At 33.7% G+C, this 24,025-nt stretch overlaps 11 non-coding genes across 11 annotated transcripts; 1 reads left to right on the top strand and 10 right to left on the bottom strand.

Moving 5' to 3' along the window:
* Positions 1-357: 357 nt before the first annotated feature.
* Positions 358-429, bottom strand: TRNAQ-CUG (transfer RNA glutamine (anticodon CUG)). Its single transcript has one exon. It is a non-coding gene; the product is annotated as a tRNA-Gln (tRNA).
* A 2,437-nt stretch (positions 430-2,866) lies between these two features.
* Positions 2,867-2,938, bottom strand: TRNAQ-UUG (transfer RNA glutamine (anticodon UUG)). Its single transcript has one exon. It is a non-coding gene; the product is annotated as a tRNA-Gln (tRNA).
* Positions 2,939-5,374: 2,436 nt separating this feature from the next.
* On the bottom strand, positions 5,375-5,446 carry TRNAQ-UUG (transfer RNA glutamine (anticodon UUG)). Its single transcript has one exon. It is a non-coding gene; the product is annotated as a tRNA-Gln (tRNA).
* Positions 5,447-6,993: 1,547 nt separating this feature from the next.
* TRNAQ-CUG (transfer RNA glutamine (anticodon CUG)) lies at positions 6,994-7,065 on the top strand. The gene has a single exon. It is a non-coding gene; the product is annotated as a tRNA-Gln (tRNA).
* Positions 7,066-7,883: 818 nt separating this feature from the next.
* TRNAQ-UUG (transfer RNA glutamine (anticodon UUG)) lies at positions 7,884-7,955 on the bottom strand. Its single transcript has one exon. It is a non-coding gene; the product is annotated as a tRNA-Gln (tRNA).
* Positions 7,956-10,392: 2,437 nt separating this feature from the next.
* TRNAQ-UUG (transfer RNA glutamine (anticodon UUG)) lies at positions 10,393-10,464 on the bottom strand. Its single transcript has one exon. It is a non-coding gene; the product is annotated as a tRNA-Gln (tRNA).
* Positions 10,465-12,900: 2,436 nt separating this feature from the next.
* Positions 12,901-12,972, bottom strand: TRNAQ-UUG (transfer RNA glutamine (anticodon UUG)). Its single transcript has one exon. It is a non-coding gene; the product is annotated as a tRNA-Gln (tRNA).
* A 2,437-nt stretch (positions 12,973-15,409) lies between these two features.
* Positions 15,410-15,481, bottom strand: TRNAQ-UUG (transfer RNA glutamine (anticodon UUG)). Its single transcript has one exon. It is a non-coding gene; the product is annotated as a tRNA-Gln (tRNA).
* A 2,437-nt stretch (positions 15,482-17,918) lies between these two features.
* Positions 17,919-17,990, bottom strand: TRNAQ-UUG (transfer RNA glutamine (anticodon UUG)). Its single transcript has one exon. It is a non-coding gene; the product is annotated as a tRNA-Gln (tRNA).
* A 2,436-nt stretch (positions 17,991-20,426) lies between these two features.
* TRNAQ-UUG (transfer RNA glutamine (anticodon UUG)) lies at positions 20,427-20,498 on the bottom strand. Its single transcript has one exon. It is a non-coding gene; the product is annotated as a tRNA-Gln (tRNA).
* Positions 20,499-22,935: 2,437 nt separating this feature from the next.
* TRNAQ-UUG (transfer RNA glutamine (anticodon UUG)) lies at positions 22,936-23,007 on the bottom strand. Its single transcript has one exon. It is a non-coding gene; the product is annotated as a tRNA-Gln (tRNA).
* Positions 23,008-24,025: the final 1,018 nt, after the last annotated feature.

Genomic DNA, 24,025 nt, shown 5'->3' with positions numbered 1-24,025 from the left:
AAAGTTCATCTCTTCTGCCCCCAAAATACACAATTTGATTCCTCAAGTTTTCTTTTAATGAAGGCTTTCCAATTAAAAAAGTTCCTTGTTCCCCTTATCAATAACAGTAAGATTTAAACAAGTAATATCTTGCATCAGCCCCTTGTGATGAGTTTGAGAAAACAGAGTCAGCTCACAAAATGTCTCATTATTTTGAGCCATTTAATTTCCATGTTTTCTAAAAGTTCTATAATTTGCTCACATCAAATAGACTTTTAAAATACAATCAATACATTAATGTTTCACTCTACCCGTGTTAGATTTATGATATTTATGAATACACTTGACAGAAAAAGATTTGGTCATAAGTCATGAAAGTGGTCCCACCGAGATTTGAACTCGGATCCTTGGATTCAGAGTCCAAAGTGCTAACCATTACACCATGGAACCTCCCATGTGACAGGGGAGCAAATTGCTGCAGCAATGTGGACATTTCACATTTTTTATGTTCTACAGTCAAAGACAAACAGAATTGTATTACTTTTCTATTCTGTTCAACTTTTGCCCATTGAACTATGTTAGGGAAGTATGTTGCACAAAGGACTCAAGTAACGCTATGACTCTGTTGAACAGTACTTTTTATGTGAGATAAGATTTTGCAATAAAAATTAAGATTTCCCTGTGAATGCAATCTCTTCTGTCAAAACGGAAAGCTCAACCTGGTACAGGTGGGTTGATAGTGTTATGCTTGTCAATCTGGACTCTGAAAACAGGGATCTAAGTACAAAGCTCAGTGGGACTTATCTAAACTTTACGATTTTGTTTCCATTCAGTTCTTAGAAGTATTAATTGGAAAAACATCTCATTTACGTATAAACTTGTACGTATCAACTTATATGTATGTATCTCCCTATATATCGCTATATGTCTATGTATATTTATCGGAAAATATAAATATATACATTATAAAAATACATATAATTAATAGAGGTGAAAATAATGAACAGTTGTTGCCTCTCCGCATTTGAAACATGAGCGCCTTCTCCTTCCTCTTCTATATGTCCTGAAATTGAGATAGTCACTTTTTAATCAATTTTGATCTAACAACATAGTTGATTTGTACAAAGCATATCATACGATCTGTGAATAATTTTAAAAAAGAAAATTAGATCAGTACCTTTGAGGCCTCCAAGCAAAAGCTTATATTTCATGATTGCAGATCGACTGTTGAAAATCAGCATGAGAAATGTTTTATTTCACAACTTCCATACTAATATACAAAAAACATTTCTACTATCTGAATGATACCGTCACTGTGGTTCTCTTGGTTTCATTTAAGAAAACATCTCTTTCAAAATGTGCTATATTCGCCTTATCAATAGTGTGGAAATCTTCAAAAAGGTATGCTGGGAATCAGCCCTCTGAAATGCATTTGAGAAAAACAGGATAGGATTTTGTAATGTCACACTATTTTGTCTAGGAATGTGATGTAAAAGTATTATAAAGTTCGTATTTCTGTAACTTGTTCAAGCTGTTGGACATTTTGAAAGGAGTCAATATTTGTCTCTTTCAACCTGCTGGTGTTGGATTGGAGCTATCAATAAACAAAGATGACAGAAATGGAAAAGGTCAAGAGTAGTAAAGAAGTACCTCAAAGAATTGGACTGGTACCTTTGCATGCAAAGTCCAAAGTGCCAACCATTGCTCTTTGGAGCCACCCATGTGAGAGACAGAGAAATGGATGTAGTAGTTTGGAAATGTAGAATGTTTTAATATTCTTCAGTCAAAGATGATCATTATTTTGTAAATTGCATGTCCTGATAAACGTTTGCACATTTAACACTGTTATGGAGAATGTAGCTGAAAAGAATCAAATCACATTATCGCTCTTTACACTATGAGCATTCAACTGAGATATCTTTTCATCAATGTAAGAAAAGCCCCCGCACTGATGCGCTCTCTTTTGTCTCAATGGAAAAAGCCCTCATGTATGGCGGGGTTCCATGGTGTAATGGTTAGCACTCTGGACTCTGAATCCAGCGATCCGAGTTCCAATCTCGGTGGGACCTGCTTGATTTATGAGATTTAATATTTCACTAATTTCTTAGAAATTGGACTTGGAAAAACATAACGTCAAAGCTTTATACTGAAACTTATCAACGTATAAGTATGTATACATGGCTATATCCATCTAGATAGCGATAATACAATATAAATAAATGAATTAATCATAAACATAAGTACAGAAGCTGAAAACTAAAAACTGTTCTTTCCCATCCACAATTTGAGCAAGAGGTTCTTTTTCTTTCTCATCTGTATGATCAGTAATAAGATAGTTAATTTTGCTGATTTCTTATCTGACAACATTCTTGACTTACACAGTGCATTTAATTGTGCATTTCTTTGAAAGAGGAATTCAGATTAATACATCTGACATGTCTTTCAAAAGATTCTACTTCATGGTTATGGATTTACTTTAGAAAAACAGAGTGTAAATATCTGTGTGTCTGAATTTCAAGATTGTTATTTAAAAGTTCATCTCTTCTGCCCCCAAAATACACAATTTGATTCCTCAAGTTTTCTTTTAATGAAGGCTTTCCAATTAAAAAAGTTCCTTGTTCCCCTTATCAATAACAGTAAGATTTAAACAAGTAATATCTTGCATCAGCCCCTTGTGATGAGTTTGAGAAAACAGAGTCAGCTCACAAAATGTCTCATTATTTTGAGCCATTTAATTTCCATGTTTTCTAAAAGTTCTATAATTTGCTCACATCAAATAGACTTTTAAAATACAATCAATACATTAATGTTTCACTCTACCCGTGTTAGATTTATGATATTTATGAATACACTTGACAGAAAAAGATTTGGTCATAAGTCATGAAAGTGGTCCCACCGAGATTTGAACTCGGATCCTTGGATTCAAAGTCCAAAGTGCTAACCATTACACCATGGAACCTCCCATGTGACAGGGGAGCAAATTGCTGCAGCAATGTGGACATTTCACATTTTTTATGTTCTACAGTCAAAGACAAACAGAATTGTATTACTTTTCTATTCTGTTCAACTTTTGCCCATTGAACTATGTTAGGGAAGTATGTTGCACAAAGGACTCAAGTAACGCTATGACTCTGTTGAACAGTACTTTTTATGTGAGATAAGATTTTGCAATAAAAATTAAGATTTCCCTGTGAATGCAATCTCTTCTGTCAAAACGGAAAGCTCAACCTGGTACAGGTGGGTTGATAGTGTTATGCTTGTCAATCTGGACTCTGAAAACAGGGATCTAAGTACAAAGCTCAGTGGGACTTATCTAAACTTTACGATTTTGTTTCCATTCAGTTCTTAGAAGTATTAATTGGAAAAACATCTCATTTACTTATAAACTTGTACGTATCAACTTATATGTATGTATCTCCCTATATATCGCTATATGTCTATGTATATTTATCGGAAAATATAAATATATACATTATAAAAATACATATAATTAATAGAGGTGAAAATAATGAACAGTTGTTGCCTCTCCGCATTTGAAACATGAGCGCCTTCTCCTTCCTCTTCTATATGTCCTGAAATTGAGATAGTCACTTTTTAATCAATTTTGATCTAACAACATAGTTGATTTGTACAAAGCATATCATACGATCTGTGAATAATTTAAAAAAGAAAATTAGATCAGTACCTTTGAGGCCTCCAAGCAAAAGCTTATATTTCATGATTGCAGATCGACTGTTGAAAATCAGCATGAGAAATGTTTTATTTCACAACTTCCATACTAATATACAAAAAACATTTCTACTATCTGAATGATACCGTCACAGTGGTTCTCTTGGTTTCATTTAAGAAAACATCTCTTTCAAAATGTGCTATATTCGCCTTATCAATAGTGTGGAAATCTTCAAAAAGGTATGCTGGGAATCAGCCCTCTGAAATGCATTTGAGAAAAACAGGATAGGATTTTGTAATGTCACACTATTTTGTCTAGGAATGTGATGTAAAAGTATTATAAAGTTCGTATTTCTGTAACTTGTTCAAGCTGTTGGACATTTTGAAAGGAGTCAATATTTGTCTCTTTCAACCTGCTGGTGTTGGATTGGAGCTATCAATAAACAAAGATGACAGAAATGGAAAAGGTCAAGAGTAGTAAAGAAGTACCTCAAAGAATTGGACTGGTACCTTTGCATGCAAAGTCCAAAGTGCCAACCATTGCTCTTTGGAGCCACCCATGTGAGAGACAGAGAAATGGATGTAGTAGTTTGGAAATGTAGAATGTTTTAATATTCTTCAGTCAAAGATGATCATTATTTTGTAAATTGCATGTCCTGATAAACGTTTGCACATTTAACACTGTTATGGAGAATGTAGCTGAAAAGAATCAAATCACATTATCGCTCTTTACACTATGAGCATTCAACTGAGATATCTTTTCATCAATGTAAGAAAAGCCCCCGCACTGATGCGCTCTCTTTTGTCTCAATGGAAAAAGCCCTCATGTATGGCGGGGTTCCATGGTGTAATGGTTAGCACTCTGGACTCTGAATCCAGCGATCCGAGTTCCAATCTCGGTGGGACCTGCTTGATTTATGAGATTTAATATTTCACTAATTTCTTAGAAATTGGACTTGGAAAAACATAACGTCAAAGCTTTATACTGAAACTTATCAACGTATAAGTATGTATACATGGCTATATCCATCTAGATAGCGATAATACAATATAAATAAATGAATTAATCATAAACATAAGTACAGAAGCTGAAAACTAAAAACTGTTCTTTCCCATCCACAATTTGAGCAAGAGGTTCTTTTTCTTTCTCATCTGTATGATCAGTAATAAGATAGTTAATTTTGCTGATTTCTTATCTGACAACATTCTTGACTTACACAGTGCATTTAATTGTGCATTTCTTTGAAAGAGGAATTCAGATTAATACATCTGACATGTCTTTCAAAAGATTCTACTTCATGGTTATGGATTTACTTTAGAAAAACAGAGTGTAAATATCTGTGTGTCTGAATTTCAAGATTGTTATTTAAAAGTTCATCTCTTCTGCCCCCAAAATACACAATTTGATTCCTCAAGTTTTCTTTTAATGAAGGCTTTCCAATTAAAAAAGTTCCTTGTTCCCCTTATCAATAACAGTAAGATTTAAACAAGTAATATCTTGCATCAGCCCCTTGTGATGAGTTTGAGAAAACAGAGTCAGCTCACAAAATGTCTCATTATTTTGAGCCATTTAATTTCCATGTTTTCTAAAAGTTCTATAATTTGCTCACATCAAATAGACTTTTAAAATACAATCAATACATTAATGTTTCACTCTACCCGTGTTAGATTTATGATATTTATGAATACACTTGACAGAAAAAGATTTGGTCATAAGTCATGAAAGTGGTCCCACCGAGATTTGAACTCGGATCCTTGGATTCAAAGTCCAAAGTGCTAACCATTACACCATGGAACCTCCCATGTGACAGGGGAGCAAATTGCTGCAGCAATGTGGACATTTCACATTTTTTATGTTCTACAGTCAAAGACAAACAGAATTGTATTACTTTTCTATTCTGTTCAACTTTTGCCCATTGAACTATGTTAGGGAAGTATGTTGCACAAAGGACTCAAGTAACGCTATGACTCTGTTGAACAGTACTTTTTATGTGAGATAACATTTTGCAATAAAAATTAAGATTTCCCTGTGAATGCAATCTCTTCTGTCAAAACGGAAAGCTCAACCTGGTACAGGTGGGTTGATAGTGTTATGCTTGTCAATCTGGACTCTGAAAACAGGGATCTAAGTACAAAGCTCAGTGGGACTTATCTAAACTTTACGATTTTGTTTCCATTCAGTTCTTAGAAGTATTAATTGGAAAAACATCTCATTTACTTATAAACTTGTACGTATCAACTTATATGTATGTATCTCCCTATATATCGCTATATGTCTATGTATATTTATCGGAAAATATAAATATATACATTATAAAAATACATATAATTAATAGAGGTGAAAATAATGAACAGTTGTTGCCTCTCCGCATTTGAAACATGAGCGCCTTCTCCTTCCTCTTCTATATGTCCTGAAATTGAGATAGTCACTTTTTAATCAATTTTGATCTAACAACATAGTTGATTTGTACAAAGCATATCATACGATCTGTGAATAATTTTAAAAAAGAAAATTAGATCAGTACCTTTGAGGCCTCCAAGCAAAAGCTTATATTTCATGATTGCAGATCGACTGTTGAAAATCAGCATGAGAAATGTTTTATTTCACAACTTCCATACTAATATACAAAAAACATTTCTACTATCTGAATGATACCGTCACTGTGGTTCTCTTGGTTTCATTTAAGAAAACATCTCTTTCAAAATGTGCTATATTCGCCTTATCAATAGTGTGGAAATCTTCAAAAAGGTATGCTGGGAATCAGCCCTCTGAAATGCATTTGAGAAAAACAGGATAGGATTTTGTAATGTCACACTATTTTGTCTAGGAATGTGATGTAAAAGTATTATAAAGTTCGTATTTCTGTAACTTGTTCAAGCTGTTGGACATTTTGAAAGGAGTAAATATTTGTCTCTTTCAACCTGCTGGTGTTGGATTGGAGCTATCAATAAACAAAGATGACAGAAATGGAAAAGGTCAAGAGTAGTAAAGAAGTACCTCAAAGAATTGGACTGGTACCTTTGCATGCAAAGTCCAAAGTGCCAACCATTGCTCTTTGGAGCCACCCATGTGAGAGACAGAGAAATGGATGTAGTAGTTTGGAAATGTAGAATGTTTTAATATTCTTCAGTCAAAGATGATCATTATTTTGTAAATTGCATGTCCTGATAAACGTTTGCACATTTAACACTGTTATGGAGAATGTAGCTGAAAAGAATCAAATCACATTATCGCTCTTTACACTATGAGCATTCAACTGAGATATCTTTTCATCAATGTAAGAAAAGCCCCCGCACTGATGCGCTCTCTTTTGTCTCAATGGAAAAAGCCCTCATGTATGGTGGGGTTCCATGGTGTAATGGTTAGCACTCTGGACTCTGAATCCGGCGATCCGAGTTCAAATCTCGGTGGGACCTGCTTGAATTATAAGATTTAATATTTCACTAATTTCTTAGAATTTGGACTTGGAAAAACATAACGTCAAAGCTTTATACTGAAACTTATCAAAGTATAAGTATGTATACATGGCTATATCCATCTAGATAGCGATAATACAATATAAAGAAATTAATTAATCATAAACATAAGTACAGAAGCTGAAAACTAAAAACTGTTCTTTCCCATCCACAATTTGAGCAAGAGGTTCTTTTTCTTTCTCATCTGTATGATCAGTAATAAGATAGTTAATTTTGCTGATTTCTTATCTGACAACATTCTTGACTTACACAGTGCATTTAATTGTGCATTTCTTTGAAAGAGGAATTCAGATTAATACATCTGACATGTCTTTCAAAAGATTCTACTTCATGGTTATGGATTTACTTTAGAAAAACAGAGTGTAAATATCTGTGTGTCTGAATTTCAAGATTGTTATTTAAAAGTTCATCTCTTCTGCCCCCAAAATACACAATTTGATTCCTCAAGTTTTCTTTTAATGAAGGCTTTCCAATTAAAAAAGTTCCTTGTTCCCCTTATCAATAACAGTAAGATTTAAACAAGTAATATCTTGCATCAGCCCCTTGTGATGAGTTTGAGAAAACAGAGTCAGCTCACAAAATGTCTCATTATTTTGAGCCATTTAATTTCCATGTTTTCTAAAAGTTCTATAATTTGCTCACATCAAATAGACTTTTAAAATACAATCAATACATTAATGTTTCACTCTACCCGTGTTAGATTTATGATATTTATGAATACACTTGACAGAAAAAGATTTGGTCATAAGTCATGAAAGTGGTCCCACCGAGATTTGAACTCGGATCCTTGGATTCAAAGTCCAAAGTGCTAACCATTACACCATGGAACCTCCCATGTGACAGGGGAGCAAATTGCTGCAGCAATGTGGACATTTCACATTTTTTATGTTCTACAGTCAAAGACAAACAGAATTGTATTACTTTTCTATTCTGTTCAACTTTTGCCCATTGAACTATGTTAGGGAAGTATGTTGCACAAAGGACTCAAGTAACGCTATGACTCTGTTGAACAGTACTTTTTATGTGAGATAACATTTTGCAATAAAAATTAAGATTTCCCTGTGAATGCAATCTCTTCTGTCAAAACGGAAAGCTCAACCTGGTACAGGTGGGTTGATAGTGTTATGCTTGTCAATCTGGACTCTGAAAACAGGGATCTAAGTACAAAGCTCAGTGGGACTTATCTAAACTTTACGATTTTGTTTCCATTCAGTTCTTAGAAGTATTAATTGGAAAAACATCTCATTTACGTATAAACTTGTACGTATCAACTTATATGTATGTATCTCCCTATATATCGCTATATGTCTATGTATATTTATCGGAAAATATAAATATATACATTATAAAAATACATATAATTAATAGAGGTGAAAATAATGAACAGTTGTTGCCTCTCCGCATTTGAAACATGAGCGCCTTCTCCTTCCTCTTCTATATGTCCTGAAATTGAGATAGTCACTTTTTAATCAATTTTGATCTAACAACATAGTTGATTTGTACAAAGCATATCATACGATCTGTGAATAATTTTAAAAAAGAAAATTAGATCAGTACCTTTGAGGCCTCCAAGCAAAAGCTTATATTTCATGATTGCAGATCGACTGTTGAAAATCAGCATGAGAAATGTTTTATTTCACAACTTCCATACTAATATACAAAAAACATTTCTACTATCTGAATGATACCGTCACTGTGGTTCTCTTGGTTTCATTTAAGAAAACATCTCTTTCAAAATGTGCTATATTCGCCTTATCAATAGTGTGGAAATCTTCAAAAAGGTATGCTGGGAATCAGCCCTCTGAAATGCATTTGAGAAAAACAGGATAGGATTTTGTAATGTCACACTATTTTGTCTAGGAATGTGATGTAAAAGTATTATAAAGTTCGTATTTCTGTAACTTGTTCAAGCTGTTGGACATTTTGAAAGGAGTCAATATTTGTCTCTTTCAACCTGCTGGTGTTGGATTGGAGCTATCAATAAACAAAGATGACAGAAATGGAAAAGGTCAAGAGTAGTAAAGAAGTACCTCAAAGAATTGGACTGGTACCTTTGCATGCAAAGTCCAAAGTGCCAACCATTGCTCTTTGGAGCCACCCATGTGAGAGACAGAGAAATGGATGTAGTAGTTTGGAAATGTAGAATGTTTTAATATTCTTCAGTCAAAGATGATCATTATTTTGTAAATTGCATGTCCTGATAAACGTTTGCACATTTAACACTGTTATGGAGAATGTAGCTGAAAAGAATCAAATCACATTATCGCTCTTTACACTATGAGCATTCAACTGAGATATCTTTTCATCAATGTAAGAAAAGCCCCCGCACTGATGCGCTCTCTTTTGTCTCAATGGAAAAAGCCCTCATGTATGGCGGGGTTCCATGGTGTAATGGTTAGCACTCTGGACTCTGAATCCAGCGATCCGAGTTCCAATCTCGGTGGGACCTGCTTGAATTATGAGATTTAATATTTCACTAATTTCTTAGAATTTGGACTTGGAAAAACATAACGTCAAAGCTTTATACTGAAACTTATCAACGTATAAGTATGTATACATGGCTATATCCATCTAGATAGCGATAATACAATATAAAGAAATGAATTAATCATAAACATAAGTACAGAAGCTGAAAACTAAAAACTGTTCTTTCCCATCCACAATTTGAGCAAGAGGTTCTTTTTCTTTCTCATCTGTATGATCAGTAATAAGATAGTTAATTTTGCTGATTTCTTATCTGACAACATTCTTGACTTACACAGTGCATTTAATTGTGCATTTCTTTGAAAGAGGAATTCAGATTAATACATCTGACATGTCTTTCAAAAGATTCTACTTCATGGTTATGGATTTACTTTAGAAAAACAGAGTGTAAATATCTGTGTGTCTGAATTTCAAGATTGTTATTTAAAAGTTCATCTCTTCTGCCCCCAAAATACACAATTTGATTCCTCAAGTTTTCTTTTAATGAAGGCTTTCCAATTAAAAAAGTTCCTTGTTCCCCTTATCAATAACAGTAAGATTTAAACAAGTAATATCTTGCATCAGCCCCTTGTGATGAGTTTGAGAAAACAGAGTCAGCTCACAAAATGTCTCATTATTTTGAGCCATTTAATTTCCATGTTTTCTAAAAGTTCTATAATTTGCTCACATCAAATAGACTTTTAAAATACAATCAATACATTAATGTTTCACTCTACCCGTGTTAGATTTATGATATTTATGAATACACTTGACAGAAAAAGATTTGGTCATAAGTCATGAAAGTGGTCCCACCGAGATTTGAACTCGGATCCTTGGATTCAAAGTCCAAAGTGCTAACCATTACACCATGGAACCTCCCATGTGACAGGGGAGCAAATTGCTGCAGCAATGTGGACATTTCACATTTTTTATGTTCTACAGTCAAAGACAAACAGAATTGTATTACTTTTCTATTCTGTTCAACTTTTGCCCATTGAACTATGTTAGGGAAGTATGTTGCACAAAGGACTCAAGTAACGCTATGACTCTGTTGAACAGTACTTTTTATGTGAGATAAGATTTTGCAATAAAAATTAAGATTTCCCTGTGAATGCAATCTCTTCTGTCAAAACGGAAAGCTCAACCTGGTACAGGTGGGTTGATAGTGTTATGCTTGTCAATCTGGACTCTGAAAACAGGGATCTAAGTACAAAGCTCAGTGGGACTTATCTAAACTTTACGATTTTGTTTCCATTCAGTTCTTAGAAGTATTAATTGGAAAAACATCTCATTTACGTATAAACTTGTACGTATCAACTTATATGTATGTATCTCCCTATATATCGCTATATGTCTATGTATATTTATCGGAAAATATAAATATATACATTATAAAAATACATATAATTAATAGAGGTGAAAATAATGAACAGTTGTTGCCTCTCCGCATTTGAAACATGAGCGCCTTCTCCTTCCTCTTCTATATGTCCTGAAATTGAGATAGTCACTTTTTAATCAATTTTGATCTAACAACATAGTTGGTTTGTACAAAGCATATCATACGATCTGTGAATAATTTTAAAAAAGAAAATTAGATCAGTACCTTTGAGGCCTCCAAGCAAAAGCTTATATTTCATGATTGCAGATCGACTGTTGAAAATCAGCATGAGAAATGTTTTATTTCACAACTTCCATACTAATATACAAAAAACATTTCTACTATCTGAATGATACCGTCACTGTGGTTTTCTTGGTTTCATTTAAGAAAACATTTCTTTCAAAATGTGCTATATTCGCCTTATCAATAGTGTGGAAATCTTCAAAAAGGTATGCTGGGAATCAGCCCTCTGAAATGCATTTGAGAAAAACAGGATAGGATTTTGTAATGTCACACTATTTTGTCTAGGAATGTGATGTAAAAGTATTATAAAGTTCGTATTTCTGTAACTTGTTCAAGCTGTTGGACATTTTGAAAGGAGTCAATATTTGTCTCTTTCAACCTGCTGGTGTTGGATTGGAGCTATCAATAAACAAAGATGACAGAAATGGAAAAGGTCAAGAGTAGTAAAGAAGTACCTCAAAGAATTGGACTGGTACCTTTGCATGCAAAGTCCAAAGTGCCAACCATTGCTCTTTGGAGCCACCCATGTGAGAGACAGAGAAATGGATGTAGTAGTTTGGAAATGTAGAATGTTTTAATATTCTTCAGTCAAAGATGATCATTATTTTTAAATTGCATGTCCTGATAAACGTTTGCACATTTAACACTGTTATGGAGAATGTAGCTGAAAAGAATCAAATCACATTATCGCTCTTTACACTATGAGCATTCAACTGAGATATCTTTTCATCAATGTAAGAAAAGCCCCCGCACTGATGCGCTCTCTTTTGTCTCAATGGAAAAAGCCCTCATGTATGGCGGGGTTCCATGGTGTAATGGTTAGCACTCTGGACTCTGAATCCAGCGATCCGAGTTCCAATCTCGGTGGGACCTGCTTGATTTATGAGATTTAATATTTCACTAATTTCTTAGAAATTGGACTTGGAAAAACATAACGTCAAAGCTTTATACTGAAACTTATCAACGTATAAGTATGTATACATGGCTATATCCATCTAGATAGCGATAATACAATATAAATAAATGAATTAATCATAAACATAAGTACAGAAGCTGAAAACTAAAAACTGTTCTTTCCCATCCACAATTTGAGCAAGAGGTTCTTTTTCTTTCTCATCTGTATGATCAGTAATAAGATAGTTAATTTTGCTGATTTCTTATCTGACAACATTCTTGACTTACACAGTGCATTTAATTGTGCATTTCTTTGAAAGAGGAATTCAGATTAATACATCTGACATGTCTTTCAAAAGATTCTACTTCATGGTTATGGATTTACTTTAGAAAAACAGAGTGTAAATATCTGTGTGTCTGAATTTCAAGATTGTTATTTAAAAGTTCATCTCTTCTGCCCCCAAAATACACAATTTGATTCCTCAAGTTTTCTTTTAATGAAGGCTTTCCAATTAAAAAAGTTCCTTGTTCCCCTTATCAATAACAGTAAGATTTAAACAAGTAATATCTTGCATCAGCCCCTTGTGATGAGTTTGAGAAAACAGAGTCAGCTCACAAAATGTCTCATTATTTTGAGCCATTTAATTTCCATGTTTTCTAAAAGTTCTATAATTTGCTCACATCAAATAGACTTTTAAAATACAATCAATACATTAATGTTTCACTCTACCCGTGTTAGATTTATGATATTTATGAATACACTTGACAGAAAAAGATTTGGTCATAAGTCATGAAAGTGGTCCCACCGAGATTTGAACTCGGATCCTTGGATTCAAAGTCCAAAGTGCTAACCATTACACCATGGAACCTCCCATGTGACAGGGGAGCAAATTGCTGCAGCAATGTGGACATTTCACATTTTTTATGTTCTACAGTCAAAGACAAACAGAATTGTATTACTTTTCTATTCTGTTCAACTTTTGCCCATTGAACTATGGTAGGGAAGTATGTTGCACAAAGGACTCAAGTAACGCTATGACTCTGTTGAACAGTACTTTTTATGTGAGATAACATTTTGCAATAAAAATTAAGATTTCCCTGTGAATGCAATCTCTTCTGTCAAAACGGAAAGCTCAACCTGGTACAGGTGGGTTGATAGTGTTATGCTTGTCAATCTGGACTCTGAAAACAGGGATCTAAGTACAAAGCTCAGTGGGACTTATCTAAACTTTACGATTTTGTTTCCATTCAGTTCTTAGAAGTATTAATTGGAAAAACATCTCATTTACTTATAAACTTGTACGTACCAACTTATATGTATGTATCTCCCTATATATCGCTATATGTCTATGTATATTTATCGGAAAATATAAATATATACATTATAAAAATACATATAATTAATAGAGGTGAAAATAATGAACAGTTGTTGCCTCTCCGCATTTGAAACATGAGCGCCTTCTCCTTCCTCTTCTATATGTCCTGAAATTGAGATAGTCACTTTTTAATCAATTTTGATCTAACAACATAGTTGATTTGTACAAAGCATATCATACGATCTGTGAATAATTTTAAAAAAGAAAATTAGATCAGTACCTTTGAGGCCTCCAAGCAAAAGCTTATATTTCATTATTGCAGATCGACTGTTGAAAATCAGCATGAGAAATGTTTTATTTCACAACTTCCATACTAATATACAAAAAACATTTCTACTATCTGAATGATACCGTCACTGTGGTTCTCTTGGTTTCATTTAAGAAAACATCTCTTTCAAAATGTGCTATATTCGCCTTATCAATAGTGTGGAAATCTTCAAAAAGGTATGCTGGGAATCAGCCCTCTGAAATGCATTTGAGAAAAACAGGATAGGATTTTGTAATGTCACACTATTTTGTCTAGGAATGTGATGTAAAAGTATTATAAAGTTCGTATTTCTGTAACTTGTTCAAGCTGTTGGACATTTTGAAAGGAGTCAATATTTGTCTCTTTCAACCTGCTGGTGTTGGATTGGAGCTATCAATAAACAAAGATGACAGAAATGGAAAAGGTCAAGAGTAGTAAAGAAGTACCTCAAAGAATTGGACTGGTACCTTTGCATGCAAAGTCCAAAGTGCCAACCATTGCTCTTTGGAGCCACCCATGTGAGAGACAGAGAAATGGATGTAGTAGTTTGGAAATGTAGAATGTTTTAATATTCTTCAGTCAAAGATGATCATTATTTTGTAAATTGCATGTCCTGATAAACGTTTGCACATTTAACACTGTTATGGAGAATGTAGCTGAAAAGAATCAAATCACATTATCGCTCTTTACACTATGAGCATTCAACTGAGATATCTTTTCATCAATGTAAGAAAAGCCCCCGCACTGATGCGCTCTCTTTTGTCTCAATGGAAAAAGCCCTCATGTATGGCGGGGTTCCATGGTGTAATGGTTAGCACTCTGGACTCTAAATCCAGCGATCCGAGTTCCAATCTCGGTGGGACCTGCTTGAATTATGAGATTTAATATTTCACTAATTTCTTAGAATTTGGACTTGGAAAAACATAACGTCAAAGCTTTATACTGAAACTTATCAACGTATAAGTATGTATACATGGCTATATCCATCTAGATAGCGATAATACAATATAAAGAAATGAATTAATCATAAACATAAGTACAGAAGCTGAAAACTAAAAACTGTTCTTTCCCATCCACAATTTGAGCAAGAGGTTCTTTTTCTTTCTCATCTGTATGATCAGTAATAAGATAGTTAATTTTGCTGATTTCTTATCTGACAACATTCTTGACTTACACAGTGCATTTAATTGTGCATTTCTTTGAAAGAGGAATTCAGATTAATACATCTGACATGTCTTTCAAAAGATTCTACTTCATGGTTATGGATTTACTTTAGAAAAACAGAGTGTAAATATCTGTGTGTCTGAATTTCAAGATTGTTATTTAAAAGTTCATCTCTTCTGCCCCCAAAATACACAATTTGATTCCTCAAGTTTTCTTTTAATGAAGGCTTTCCAATTAAAAAAGTTCCTTGTTCCCCTTATCAATAACAGTAAGATTTAAACAAGTAATATCTTGCATCAGCCCCTTGTGATGAGTTTGAGAAAACAGAGTCAGCTCACAAAATGTCTCATTATTTTGAGCCATTTAATTTCCATGTTTTCTAAAAGTTCTATAATTTGCTCACATCAAATAGACTTTTAAAATACAATCAATACATTAATGTTTCACTCTACCCGTGTTAGATTTATGATATTTATGAATACACTTGACAGAAAAAGATTTGGTCATAAGTCATGAAAGTGGTCCCACTGAGATTTGAACTCGGATCCTTGGATTCAAAGTCCAAAGTGCTAACCATTACACCATGGAACCTCCCATGTGACAGGGGAGCAAATTGCTGCAGCAATGTGGACATTTCACATTTTTTATGTTCTACAGTCAAAGACAAACAGAATTGTATTACTTTTCTATTCTGTTCAACTTTTGCCCATTGAACTATGTTAGGGAAGTATGTTGCACAAAGGACTCAAGTAACGCTATGACTCTGTTGAACAGTACTTTTTATGTGAGATAACATTTTGCAATAAAAATTAAGATTTCCCTGTGAATGCAATCTCTTCTGTCAAAACGGAAAGCTCAACCTGGTACAGGTGGGTTGATAGTGTTATGCTTGTCAATCTGGACTCTGAAAACAGGGATCTAAGTACAAAGCTCAGTGGGACTTATCTAAACTTTACGATTTTGTTTCCATTCAGTTCTTAGAAGTATTAATTGGAAAAACATCTCATTTACGTATAAACTTGTACGTATCAACTTATATGTATGTATCTCCCTATATATCGCTATATGTCTATGTATATTTATCGGAAAATATAAATATATACATTATAAAAATACATATAATTAATAGAGGTGAAAATAATGAACAGTTGTTGCCTCTCCGCATTTGAAACATGAGCGCCTTCTCCTTCCTCTTCTATATGTCCTGAAATTGAGATAGTCACTTTTTAATCAATTTTGATCTAACAACATAGTTGATTTGTACAAAGCATATCATACGATCTGTGAATAATTTTAAAAAAGAAAATTAGATCAGTACCTTTGAGGCCTCCAAGCAAAAGCTTATATTTCATGATTGCAGATCGACTGTTGAAAATCAGCATGAGAAATGTTTTATTTCACAACTTCCATACTAATATACAAAAAACATTTCTACTATCTGAATGATACCGTCACTGTGGTTCTCTTGGTTTCATTTAAGAAAACATCTCTTTCAAAATGTGCTATATTCGCCTTATCAATAGTGTGGAAATCTTCAAAAAGGTATGCTGGGAATCAGCCCTCTGAAATGCATTTGAGAAAAACAGGATAGGATTTTGTAATGTCACACTATTTTGTCTAGGAATGTGATGTAAAAGTATTATAAAGTTCGTATTTCTGTAACTTGTTCAAGCTGTTGGACATTTTGAAAGGAGTCAATATTTGTCTCTTTCAACCTGCTGGTGTTGGATTGGAGCTATCAATAAACAAAGATGACAGAAATGGAAAAGGTCAAGAGTAGTAAAGAAGTACCTCAAAGAATTGGACTGGTACCTTTGCATGCAAAGTCCAAAGTGCCAACCATTGCTCTTTGGAGCCACCCATGTGAGAGACAGAGAAATGGATGTAGTAGTTTGGAAATGTAGAATGTTTTAATATTCTTCAGTCAAAGATGATCATTATTTTGTAAATTGCATGTCCTGATAAACGTTTGCACATTTAACACTGTTATGGAGAATGTAGCTGAAAAGAATCAAATCACATTATCGCTCTTTACACTATGAGCATTCAACTGAGATATCTTTTCATCAATGTAAGAAAAGCCCCCGCACTGATGCGCTCTCTTTTGTCTCAATGGAAAAAGCCCTCATGTATGGCGGGGTTCCATGGTGTAATGGTTAGCACTCTGGACTCTGAATCCAGCGATCCGAGTTCCAATCTCGGTGGGACCTGCTTGAATTATGAGATTTAATATTTCACTAATTTCTTAGAATTTGGACTTGGAAAAACATAACGTCAAAGCTTTATACTGAAACTTATCAACGTATAAGTATGTATACATGGCTATATCCATCTAGATAGCGATAATACAATATAAAGAAATGAATTAATCATAAACATAAGTACAGAAGCTGAAAACTAAAAACTGTTCTTTCCCATCCACAATTTGAGCAAGAGGTTCTTTTTCTTTCTCATCTGTATGATCAGTAATAAGATAGTTAATTTTGCTGATTTCTTATCTGACAACATTCTTGACTTACACAGTGCATTTAATTGTGCATTTCTTTGAAAGAGGAATTCAGATTAATACATCTGACATGTCTTTCAAAAGATTCTACTTCATGGTTATGGATTTACTTTAGAAAAACAGAGTGTAAATATCTGTGTGTCTGAATTTCAAGATTGTTATTTAAAAGTTCATCTCTTCTGCCCCCAAAATACACAATTTGATTCCTCAAGTTTTCTTTTAATGAAGGCTTTCCAATTAAAAAAGTTCCTTGTTCCCCTTATCAATAACAGTAAGATTTAAACAAGTAATATCTTGCATCAGCCCCTTGTGATGAGTTTGAGAAAACAGAGTCAGCTCACAAAATGTCTCATTATTTTGAGCCATTTAATTTCCATGTTTTCTAAAAGTTCTATAATTTGCTCACATCAAATAGACTTTTAAAATACAATCAATACATTAATGTTTCACTCTACCCGTGTTAGATTTATGATATTTATGAATACACTTGACAGAAAAAGATTTGGTCATAAGTCATGAAAGTGGTCCCACCGAGATTTGAACTCGGATCCTTGGATTCAAAGTCCAAAGTGCTAACCATTACACCATGGAACCTCCCATGTGACAGGGGAGCAAATTGCTGCAGCAATGTGGACATTTCACATTTTTTATGTTCTACAGTCAAAGACAAACAGAATTGTATTACTTTTCTATTCTGTTCAACTTTTGCCCATTGAACTATGTTAGGGAAGTATGTTGCACAAAGGACTCAAGTAACGCTATGACTCTGTTGAACAGTACTTTTTATGTGAGATAAGATTTTGCAATAAAAATTAAGATTTCCCTGTGAATGCAATCTCTTCTGTCAAAACGGAAAGCTCAACCTGGTACAGGTGGGTTGATAGTGTTATGCTTGTCAATCTGGACTCTGAAAACAGGGATCTAAGTACAAAGCTCAGTGGGACTTATCTAAACTTTACGATTTTGTTTCCATTCAGTTCTTAGAAGTATTAATTGGAAAAACATCTCATTTACGTATAAACTTGTACGTATCAACTTATATGTATGTATCTCCCTATATATCGCTATATGTCTATGTATATTTATCGGAAAATATAAATATATACATTATAAAAATACATATAATTAATAGAGGTGAAAATAATGAACAGTTGTTGCCTCTCCGCATTTGAAACATGAGCGCCTTCTCCTTCCTCTTCTATATGTCCTGAAATTGAGATAGTCACTTTTTAATCAATTTTGATCTAACAACATAGTTGGTTTGTACAAAGCATATCATACGATCTGTGAATAATTTTAAAAAAGAAAATTAGATCAGTACCTTTGAGGCCTCCAAGCAAAAGCTTATATTTCATGATTGCAGATCGACTGTTGAAAATCAGCATGAGAAATGTTTTATTTCACAACTTCCATACTAATATACAAAAAACATTTCTACTATCTGAATGATACCGTCACTGTGGTTTTCTTGGTTTCATTTAAGAAAACATTTCTTTCAAAATGTGCTATATTCGCCTTATCAATAGTGTGGAAATCTTCAAAAAGGTATGCTGGGAATCAGCCCTCTGAAATGCATTTGAGAAAAACAGGATAGGATTTTGTAATGTCACACTATTTTGTCTAGGAATGTGATGTAAAAGTATTATAAAGTTCGTATTTCTGTAACTTGTTCAAGCTGTTGGACATTTTGAAAGGAGTCAATATTTGTCTCTTTCAACCTGCTGGTGTTGGATTGGAGCTATCAATAAACAAAGATGACAGAAATGGAAAAGGTCAAGAGTAGTAAAGAAGTACCTCAAAGAATTGGACTGGTACCTTTGCATGCAAAGTCCAAAGTGCCAACCATTGCTCTTTGGAGCCACCCATGTGAGAGACAGAGAAATGGATGTAGTAGTTTGGAAATGTAGAATGTTTTAATATTCTTCAGTCAAAGATGATCATTATTTTTAAATTGCATGTCCTGATAAACGTTTGCACATTTAACACTGTTATGGAGAATGTAGCTGAAAAGAATCAAATCACATTATCGCTCTTTACACTATGAGCATTCAACTGAGATATCTTTTCATCAATGTAAGAAAAGCCCCCGCACTGATGCGCTCTCTTTTGTCTCAATGGAAAAAGCCCTCATGTATGGCGGGGTTCCATGGTGTAATGGTTAGCACTCTGGACTCTGAATCCAGCGATCCGAGTTCCAATCTCGGTGGGACCTGCTTGATTTATGAGATTTAATATTTCACTAATTTCTTAGAAATTGGACTTGGAAAAACATAACGTCAAAGCTTTATACTGAAACTTATCAACGTATAAGTATGTATACATGGCTATATCCATCTAGATAGCGATAATACAATATAAATAAATGAATTAATCATAAACATAAGTACAGAAGCTGAAAACTAAAAACTGTTCTTTCCCATCCACAATTTGAGCAAGAGGTTCTTTTTCTTTCTCATCTGTATGATCAGTAATAAGATAGTTAATTTTGCTGATTTCTTATCTGACAACATTCTTGACTTACACAGTGCATTTAATTGTGCATTTCTTTGAAAGAGGAATTCAGATTAATACATCTGACATGTCTTTCAAAAGATTCTACTTCATGGTTATGGATTTACTTTAGAAAAACAGAGTGTAAATATCTGTGTGTCTGAATTTCAAGATTGTTATTTAAAAGTTCATCTCTTCTGCCCCCAAAATACACAATTTGATTCCTCAAGTTTTCTTTTAATGAAGGCTTTCCAATTAAAAAAGTTCCTTGTTCCCCTTATCAATAACAGTAAGATTTAAACAAGTAATATCTTGCATCAGCCCCTTGTGATGAGTTTGAGAAAACAGAGTCAGCTCACAAAATGTCTCATTATTTTGAGCCATTTAATTTCCATGTTTTCTAAAAGTTCTATAATTTGCTCACATCAAATAGACTTTTAAAATACAATCAATACATTAATGTTTCACTCTACCCGTGTTAGATTTATGATATTTATGAATACACTTGACAGAAAAAGATTTGGTCATAAGTCATGAAAGTGGTCCCACCGAGATTTGAACTCGGATCCTTGGATTCAAAGTCCAAAGTGCTAACCATTACACCATGGAACCTCCCATGTGACAGGGGAGCAAATTGCTGCAGCAATGTGGACATTTCACATTTTTTATGTTCTACAGTCAAAGACAAACAGAATTGTATTACTTTTCTATTCTGTTCAACTTTTGCCCATTGAACTATGGTAGGGAAGTATGTTGCACAAAGGACTCAAGTAACGCTATGACTCTGTTGAACAGTACTTTTTATGTGAGATAACATTTTGCAATAAAAATTAAGATTTCCCTGTGAATGCAATCTCTTCTGTCAAAACGGAAAGCTCAACCTGGTACAGGTGGGTTGATAGTGTTATGCTTGTCAATCTGGACTCTGAAAACAGGGATCTAAGTACAAAGCTCAGTGGGACTTATCTAAACTTTACGATTTTGTTTCCATTCAGTTCTTAGAAGTATTAATTGGAAAAACATCTCATTTACTTATAAACTTGTACGTACCAACTTATATGTATGTATCTCCCTATATATCGCTATATGTCTATGTATATTTATCGGAAAATATAAATATATACATTATAAAAATACATATAATTAATAGAGGTGAAAATAATGAACAGTTGTTGCCTCTCCGCATTTGAAACATGAGCGCCTTCTCCTTCCTCTTCTATATGTCCTGAAATTGAGATAGTCACTTTTTAATCAATTTTGATCTAACAACATAGTTGATTTGTACAAAGCATATCATACGATCTGTGAATAATTTTAAAAAAGAAAATTAGATCAGTACCTTTGAGGCCTCCAAGCAAAAGCTTATATTTCATTATTGCAGATCGACTGTTGAAAATCAGCATGAGAAATGTTTTATTTCACAACTTCCATACTAATATACAAAAAACATTTCTACTATCTGAATGATACCGTCACTGTGGTTCTCTTGGTTTCATTTAAGAAAACATCTCTTTCAAAATGTGCTATATTCGCCTTATCAATAGTGTGGAAATCTTCAAAAAGGTATGCTGGGAATCAGCCCTCTGAAATGCATTTGAGAAAAACAGGATAGGATTTTGTAATGTCACACTATTTTGTCTAGGAATGTGATGTAAAAGTATTATAAAGTTCGTATTTCTGTAACTTGTTCAAGCTGTTGGACATTTTGAAAGGAGTCAATATTTGTCTCTTTCAACCTGCTGGTGTTGGATTGGAGCTATCAATAAACAAAGATGACAGAAATGGAAAAGGTCAAGAGTAGTAAAGAAGTACCTCAAAGAATTGGACTGGTACCTTTGCATGCAAAGTCCAAAGTGCCAACCATTGCTCTTTGGAGCCACCCATGTGAGAGACAGAGAAATGGATGTAGTAGTTTGGAAATGTAGAATGTTTTAATATTCTTCAGTCAAAGATGATCATTATTTTGTAAATTGCATGTCCTGATAAACGTTTGCACATTTAACACTGTTATGGAGAATGTAGCTGAAAAGAATCAAATCACATTATCGCTCTTTACACTATGAGCATTCAACTGAGATATCTTTTCATCAATGTAAGAAAAGCCCCCGCACTGATGCGCTCTCTTTTGTCTCAATGGAAAAAGCCCTCATGTATGGCGGGGTTCCATGGTGTAATGGTTAGCACTCTGGACTCTAAATCCAGCGATCCGAGTTCCAATCTCGGTGGGACCTGCTTGAATTATGAGATTTAATATTTCACTAATTTCTTAGAATTTGGACTTGGAAAAACATAACGTCAAAGCTTTATACTGAAACTTATCAACGTATAAGTATGTATACATGGCTATATCCATCTAGATAGCGATAATACAATATAAAGAAATGAATTAATCATAAACATAAGTACAGAAGCTGAAAACTAAAAACTGTTCTTTCCCATCCACAATTTGAGCAAGAGGTTCTTTTTCTTTCTCATCTGTATGATCAGTAATAAGATAGTTAATTTTGCTGATTTCTTATCTGACAACATTCTTGACTTACACAGTGCATTTAATTGTGCATTTCTTTGAAAGAGGAATTCAGATTAATACATCTGACATGTCTTTCAAAAGATTCTACTTCATGGTTATGGATTTACTTTAGAAAAACAGAGTGTAAATATCTGTGTGTCTGAATTTCAAGATTGTTATTTAAAAGTTCATCTCTTCTGCCCCCAAAATACACAATTTGATTCCTCAAGTTTTCTTTTAATGAAGGCTTTCCAATTAAAAAAGTTCCTTGTTCCCCTTATCAATAACAGTAAGATTTAAACAAGTAATATCTTGCATCAGCCCCTTGTGATGAGTTTGAGAAAACAGAGTCAGCTCACAAAATGTCTCATTATTTTGAGCCATTTAATTTCCATGTTTTCTAAAAGTTCTATAATTTGCTCACATCAAATAGACTTTTAAAATACAATCAATACATTAATGTTTCACTCTACCCGTGTTAGATTTATGATATTTATGAATACACTTGACAGAAAAAGATTTGGTCATAAGTCATGAAAGTGGTCCCACTGAGATTTGAACTCGGATCCTTGGATTCAAAGTCCAAAGTGCTAACCATTACACCATGGAACCTCCCATGTGACAGGGGAGCAAATTGCTGCAGCAATGTGGACATTTCACATTTTTTATGTTCTACAGTCAAAGACAAACAGAATTGTATTACTTTTCTATTCTGTTCAACTTTTGCCCATTGAACTATGTTAGGGAAGTATGTTGCACAAAGGACTCAAGTAACGCTATGACTCTGTTGAACAGTACTTTTTATGTGAGATAACATTTTGCAATAAAAATTAAGATTTCCCTGTGAATGCAATCTCTTCTGTCAAAACGGAAAGCTCAACCTGGTACAGGTGGGTTGATAGTGTTATGCTTGTCAATCTGGACTCTGAAAACAGGGATCTAAGTACAAAGCTCAGTGGGACTTATCTAAACTTTACGATTTTGTTTCCATTCAGTTCTTAGAAGTATTAATTGGAAAAACATCTCATTTACGTATAAACTTGTACGTATCAACTTATATGTATGTATCTCCCTATATATCGCTATATGTCTATGTATATTTATCGGAAAATATAAATATATACATTATAAAAATACATATAATTAATAGAGGTGAAAATAATGAACAGTTGTTGCCTCTCCGCATTTGAAACATGAGCGCCTTCTCCTTCCTCTTCTATATGTCCTGAAATTGAGATAGTCACTTTTTAATCAATTTTGATCTAACAACATAGTTGGTTTGTACAAAGCATATCATACGATCTGTGAATAATTTTAAAAAAGAAAATTAGATCAGTACCTTTGAGGCCTCCAAGCAAAAGCTTATATTTCATGATTGCAGATCGACTGTTGAAAATCAGCATGAGAAATGTTTTATTTCACAACTTCCATACTAATATACAAAAAACATTTCTACTATCTGAATGATACCGTCACTGTGGTTTTCTTGGTTTCATTTAAGAAAACATTTCTTTCAAAATGTGCTATATTCGCCTTATCAATAGTGTGGAAATCTTCAAAAAGGTATGCTGGGAATCAGCCCTCTGAAATGCATTTGAGAAAAACAGGATAGGATTTTGTAATGTCACAC

This window comes from Lissotriton vulgaris, unplaced genomic scaffold (assembly GCF_964263255.1).
Source record: "Lissotriton vulgaris unplaced genomic scaffold, aLisVul1.2 SCAFFOLD_714, whole genome shotgun sequence".
Taxonomy (NCBI): Eukaryota; Metazoa; Chordata; class Amphibia; order Caudata; family Salamandridae; genus Lissotriton; species Lissotriton vulgaris.
This window is presented reverse-complemented; position numbering and strand designations above follow the sequence as displayed.